Source organism: Taudactylus pleione, unplaced genomic scaffold (genome assembly GCF_031769625.1).
Source record: "Taudactylus pleione unplaced genomic scaffold, aTauple2 ptg000628l, whole genome shotgun sequence".
NCBI lineage: Eukaryota > Metazoa > Chordata > Amphibia > Anura > Myobatrachidae > Taudactylus > Taudactylus pleione.
Genome location: NW_028285030.1, coordinates 1,436,745 through 1,443,680, shown reverse-complemented (window position 1 = coordinate 1,443,680; position 6,936 = coordinate 1,436,745). Strand labels below are relative to the sequence as shown.

The 6,936-nt window shown below is 38.2% G+C and overlaps 1 pseudogene; it reads left to right on the top strand.

Annotated features, from left to right (window-relative positions):
• Nucleotides 1-6,320: 6,320 nt before the first annotated feature.
• On the top strand, nt 6,321-6,439 carry LOC148479242 (5S ribosomal RNA; annotated as a pseudogene).
• The last annotated feature ends 497 nt before the right edge of the window (nt 6,440-6,936 follow it).

Genomic DNA, 6,936 nt, shown 5'->3' with positions numbered 1-6,936 from the left:
TTAGATGCTGACAAGGCCCAGCTGCAGACAGTCGATATTCCTGACAGATGACTACACAAGCCCTAAGATGATCGATCGGAAGATGATCAGATGGAACAGATCGGAAGTACCAGGATACGGATCATCCAAAGCAGATGTCCAAGATGACAACACGCCAGAAGTGCGCCCTCATCCCATGTGGCAAAGATGACAACTATAGGCTTTTGATCCCAAATGTTAATAAAAATTAGGAAAGGGTTTGGTTCAAATATGAAAGATTTTTTATCCTTACATACAATCAAACAAGGTTTTTTCCATCTACATATGCGAAGCAGGAGAGGACCATTACTTCTCCAACCTTTCATTACCTTTTATTTTGAACTGTGAAAATTACATTGTTATGATTCTCTCCAAACTGAATTCTCTCTCTTCTCACCACCTGTACGATCAACGAACATACACATAACACATACACTAAAATAGTGATAATACACAAGCTTATGTCAGTTCAACTGTCAGATGTCATTGAACTCACAAAAGGGGGAAATGTTACAGTGTGTATATTAAAATCAATAATAATAATTCCTTATACAGCTAAAACCAAAATATATAAATGAGATGTGATAATTTTCCCAGAGCTTTGAAATATCAACAGAGAAACCAGCTCACAATACAATCTAATTAGCATTTGTTTACCCTAGCTAAGAGACACAGCTTCCTGCCTAAGACCCTATACAATAAGGTTTTATGGGCAAGATCCCACAGGTGAGGAATGGGAGGAGGGCATTCACACAAACACTCTACAGAGACACAGGTGAGGGAGAGCAGGATGGCATTCACACACACTTGGAGAAACACACATGCTTGCAAGGAAACACCAGGGAGACACAAGGACAGCAGACTTTCTCCCCAGAAGACTGCCAAGATGCAGCTTCAATCGCCTGGAGATATCTGCTCATAATGGCTAAGTAAACTGTACATTAGTTAGCCTATAATGGGTATTTGTAACTAACTTTGATTTAATCTGTTTATAGCTTGTATAGATAGTTTGTAGTGATTTATTAATATTGTGGTTCATAGCGGAATCTTTGTTAGCGGCCAGGTTATCAGGCTGTAATGCTTTGGTTATTCCTTAGTTTGTGTTAATTTGTAGTAGACGATATGTAAAAGTTTGCAGTGATTTGGGTTCAGTTTTATACATATAGCTGGCTGTGTTAATCTGTACTTCTTTTCCCCTTCCTTCCCATGTGTTGTATTCTCGTGGTCTGACTGTGTCATTGTGTGGTTGGGATTGGGATGGAAATTGGGTGGAGTATTGCAGTCTGTGGATGTGTGGTTGTTTGATGTCAGCTGATGATGAGGGAACCCGTGACTCGGTGGTGGTCAATTGCATTGTGCTGGGTTTGTGGGTGGTGTACACTGTTTGGTAGTTTGTGCTTTGTGGGACATTATGTAGTGGAATCAGGTTGGGTTCGGCTGGTGGTTGTGGTTCCATGGGAGTTGCAGATTGCTGGCCATGTTGTGATAGTATTGTGAAGTTATATATTATCATAGTTTGGGAATTTAAAGATGCTACCTCCATGTGGTATGAACAAAGGAAATTCCATGTGCTCTCCCCCTTCCCCCATTGACCCATGTGTTCAATGGAAATTGAAGTTGGTCCATGTGGTTGGTGGATGCTTTATAGTATTATGATAGAATTGTGTACTATGAGTTGTATAGTGGTATTTTTAACTATTACAGAGGAATCAGCTTTATATGTATTATACAACATTATAGTATCTGAAAAGCTTGTATAGTATAGTGGATGCAGTGTTATGTCATGGAAGTTGAAAATATTAGACACTGGTATACAATATAATGTACTGTTTTGGTCCAAAGATATCACACAGTTGTAGTGGGTGAAGGCATTGGTATTACAGAACATGGCATTATGGGAGCCTTCAATGTGAGTTTTCAAAATGGAGTTTGTGTTCAGAGACCATGCGGTTTGAACAATAGGACAAAGGGTCCCAACAACCCCCACTCGGCAATCATATATCTCTCTCTCTCTCTCTCTCTCTCTCTCTCTCTCTCTCGTCTATATTGTATTTTAACAAGCATTGATTTTATGAAGATTTGATATATAAAAACGTTTTACTTATAACACTTTGTGTGCATTGTTATCTTTATAAAAGGAAATTATCCAAATGATTTGAAAGGTATATAATTCTGGTTAACACTTTGCGAAGTTCATATATTTATGTTGCGTATAACCTGATAGTTATTATATGAAAAATAGAATAATTTGCTTCAGATATATTGGGATTAAACAGGCTGGCAATGGCCTGTGCATACAAATAGAAAGAAGGAAAAAAACACCCCTTATCACTGGGGTTATCTATGAACCCATGGGAAACTCGTGTTCCTGTGTGGTATTCTTCTTACTTACGTGTCCCACTTGGTGACAGTTAAAACATAATTTTGAACAGGGTGGATGAAAAGATTGTTGTGGGATTTGAGCAAGAGGGAAAGGTGGTGGGTATGGGTAAGGATAGGGAGGGTAAGGATATTGTGGGGGATATGAGTATGGGACCTGTGGTTGTGTATGATATGTGAGGTAAGGATGTGTTTGCTGTGGTGTGGGATTGGTGAGGACGTGTAATTGTTCAGGTGCAGGTGTGTGTGTGGGTGGAGGTGTGTCGGTTGGCTGTGATGTTATTGTCATTCCTTCCAGAGCTTGGATACTGACAGCCATTAGTTTTTCGCTCTGGGTCTCTCTCTTTTTTGTGATATTTTTATCATGTTCCCCTGGAGAGTTCACGCCAAATCATACACGATGTCGGATCGTGAGCACATCGCTATGTCTGTGGCCAGCTTAAGACCTCGCAGTCCTACGTATACATCGGTAACATCAACCTGACCTGTCTCAGAAATTTCAAGTCTCATCGCACACAGTGAGTACTCAAGCTGCATATGCCGTCGCAGTGGCTAATTTATACATGTTCATGCAATGGCGTTCAAACAGACAGACACACCTGCATTTCTCCGACCACTCCCCCGTGACCACCCCCAAAAACTGACGTCCTGTCACTCACTCTGCGATTTTATCTGCTTGAGTGATTGCAGTACGATCGCAATGCTATCTTGTGCACGCGGTGAATAGTCATGCGCACCATCGGCCAATCTGCATACGCGGTTGCAATTGCGATCCATGCTGAATCAGGCCCAATGTACGTAACATTACATCAATAATAAATTGGGAAGAGTTTACAAGAGAATCTCAGATTTAAGGGCTCTTTTATGAAGAAGGGAAAAGCCCGGTTTTACTGCAAAAAGGGCTTTTCACATCTTCGTCCTATTCAGAGAAGGAGTTTATGTGGAGAGGATTTCTCCTGTGGTGCCCCTGATTTGAGTAAAAAATCACCTCCCAAAGAGTATAATGGAAAAGTTTTTTTCTGTTTCGATTCTCAATTTCACCATCAGGAGATATTGAAATGTGCTAAAATGTTCCTAAAACGTTGGGGGGAGAGATTACACTACTCAAACAATTCTGCAGGCCACAAATCTAGTTTTTTTTAAAACACTCAGGGCCTCCATTTCAAAGCTAAATTTAATTTTAGAGCTATTTTGATAATAGTAGGGTGTCGAAGTTGAATAATTGCATGCGACCGCAATTCAACTGTTATCGAACGATTTGGCCGTCCGCTGTCCGATTTATGTTGATACAATCCACGACACACCATTGCGTGCACACGCACCCAGTGTGCGCACATATCCACACATTCTCACAACACTAAAGAGCGAATAATATACAACACTCTCACACTGACAAACACAATATTCATGCAGGGTTTAATTAGCAATGAGAAACAGCTTCTGTATATATGTCTGAGAAAAGTAATTAAAAAAAATACACCAGGATACTGTGAGTGTTTACATATAAATTGAGAAGCCCTGCATACAGACAAGTATGGCTGTGGCAATTGAAATATAACCCAGACACTGATATGCACAATTGAATTTGTCTGAATGAAGAGTTAGAAACAATGGTCAGAGGTACTGACAAGTGTATTCTAAATAGGCAGAGGAAAACCTTTGAATTAGCTATCAGATGAAGTGGCAACAGCAGACAGCTGGGAGTCCCCCACTACTTAGAAATAAACCTGCTCTTCAAGTATATCTGCAAGTAATATGAGCAAATTCAATGTTTTTATTGATTTGAACAAATTTGTGGACGTTAAAAAGACATTTTTTGAGAAAGGAATTGGCACCTGTAAGGAATTATAATGAAAATCCATCCAAATCAGGCCTGAAGGGGAAATTGATGTACTACCCACTTGAGTCAAAAGGAAGTCACGTAGTTATTTTCTATGAGAAGGTGAAGAAAGATTTATGTTAAATAGATGTGAAACCTTTAAAGAAACAAAATTGAAAGAATGATGAGAAACAGCCGTTGAAAAAATTACAAAAGGACACTGACATTATCATAAAACAAGCTGACAAACAAGGGAGGGTTGGTCATAATGGATAGATCATCGTATTTATAAGAAGCTATGAGATTATTAGGGGATACTGACCTACACAAAATTGGAGAAGGACCCACTAATTGAATATACAGATGAATTGAGAACTTTATTGGTGTATGGATTACACAATGGAATTTTGACTAAAGATGAATTCCAGTACCTCATGATGACCAATCCCACTACTCCCATATTCTATTTCCTGCCAAAAATACATAAGTCTTTTGGTAGACCCTCCAGGTAGACCAATAGTGGCAGGCATAGATTTATTGACTTCTCTCCGAATATGGGGACATTTTCCTCCAAAAATATTTTATAGGGTTGGAGTCATATCTGAAAGATATTGTCAATGTTTTACAATGCATAGAAGGAATAAAATGGTAAGAATCATACAATTGGGTCACAATAGATGTACAAGCATTGTGTACATGCATTGAACATGAAAAAGGAGTGAATGCATGTAGAAACATGCTGGAGAAGGATAAGTCCATCAGTGCCACACATCAAAAAATTTTATGTGATCTTATGTATTTTATCTTGAATCACAATTATTTTAAAACATGTGGCATTGCAATGGGTACTGTCTTTGCCCCAAGTTTTGCTAATATTTTTATGGGATGTTGGGAAAATCGGTTTGTATATAAGAATAACCCTTTTAAGGAAAAAATTGTCTTTTATAAGAGGTACATAGATGATATTTTAATGATCTGGGAAGGATCGGAAGAGGATTTTAAACAGTTTTTATTGTACATTATGGACAATGATATGAATTTGAAATTCACGTCCCATTTTAATAAAACATCTATAGAATTCTTAGACCTAATTCTGATAGGTGAAGGAGCGGTAATCCGAACAAAAAATGACATTAAAGAAGTGGATACTAATAGCTATGTACACTAGAAGAGCGGACACCAAAAGAAGTGGAAATAAAACATTCCGTGTTCCCAGTTCCATAGGGTCAAACGAAACTGCACTGAAGAAAAAGACTGTGATGAACAAATACAGACCTTTGAGGAAAGATTTATAGAGAGAGAATATCCTAGAGAACTTCTATCAAAAGCAGAAATCAAAACAAGGAATCTGGATAGAAAAGAACTTTTGAGATACAAAACCAATGATGACCGCAGTGGAACTATAGCACCCTTCACCACCAAATATAATGGACATGAGAAAGATATTTGCAAATCTCTACATGAGCATTGGCACCTTCTCCAGATAGACCCTGTACTAAAGGAGATATTGCCCCCTAAACCAGAGATACTGTTCAGAAAGGGGAGAAACCTAAAAGACTCTTTAGCACCTAGTATGATTAAGAATATAGATATTAAACAAAGCCAAATACTACCGAAATGCCTGGGCAGTTATAAATGCAGACGATGTGTTATATGTAAATATCTACATCCACAAAGGAAGGTTTTTTCTAATTTTGATAACACTAAGGAATTCAAAATAAAAAACGACATGAATTGCAACTCAACGTCTGTCATATATATTTTGGAATGCAAGTGTGGTACTAAATATGTGGGAAAAACTAAGAGACCACTCAAAATAAGAATACAGGAACATATCCGAAGTATAAGAAGCAAAGTGGAAGGACATGCCGTCTCTAAGCATTTTATTTCACATCACGGATCTAATCCAGAACATCTGACATTTAAAGCAATCGAACATGGCACTCTTGGTGAGAGAGGAGGTGACTTATGGAATAAACTATCAAGAAGAGAGATGTTTTGGATTTTTGAATTGAACACTCTGACTCCATATGGCTTTAATGAAAGTTACGAGCCCCATTCCTGTGATGGTCGATTCTAAAAGGACGAAAATTGCTGTTTTGATACCTACAGCCAGACCATTATGTTAATGCCCAATCTTGTCTGATCTTGGAAGCTAAGCATAATTGGGCCTGGTTAGTACTTGGATGGGGGACCTCCAGGGAATACCAGGTGCTGTAGATATTATTGCACATATGCCTAGGGGCGCACGAGTGAAGGAATTTTACTGGCTACCTGAGAGGCATATTAGTAATAATATGTTTAAAATGAAGAGCCTTTTTTACTTAGGACATTTGGTCTGGAAATATGGATTACAAAGTAGTGCTTTTCTAGAAGAAACTAAATGACTGCACTATTATACGCACTGCATCTAGAAGAAACTATATGATATTGAAACTTGTTTTAACTTTCTCTACCATCACGTTTTCCATTTTTGTGGATTCTAAACTAGCTAATATAACATACCCGTTATTGTTCATATGTCCACTTGTCATATTTATATGTGCCCATGTAGATATAGGCTTAATTCTATCTGCATTTTCGACCTGGAGAAATAATGTATATGCCTAATCTAACACTGTTCTTTTACCATAGTTTTTAGGCATAAATCAAATGGTAACTTGGAGAAAAGGACTAGTGTCATTTGCTGTCTACATCCAATGGACTTCAATAAAATGGCG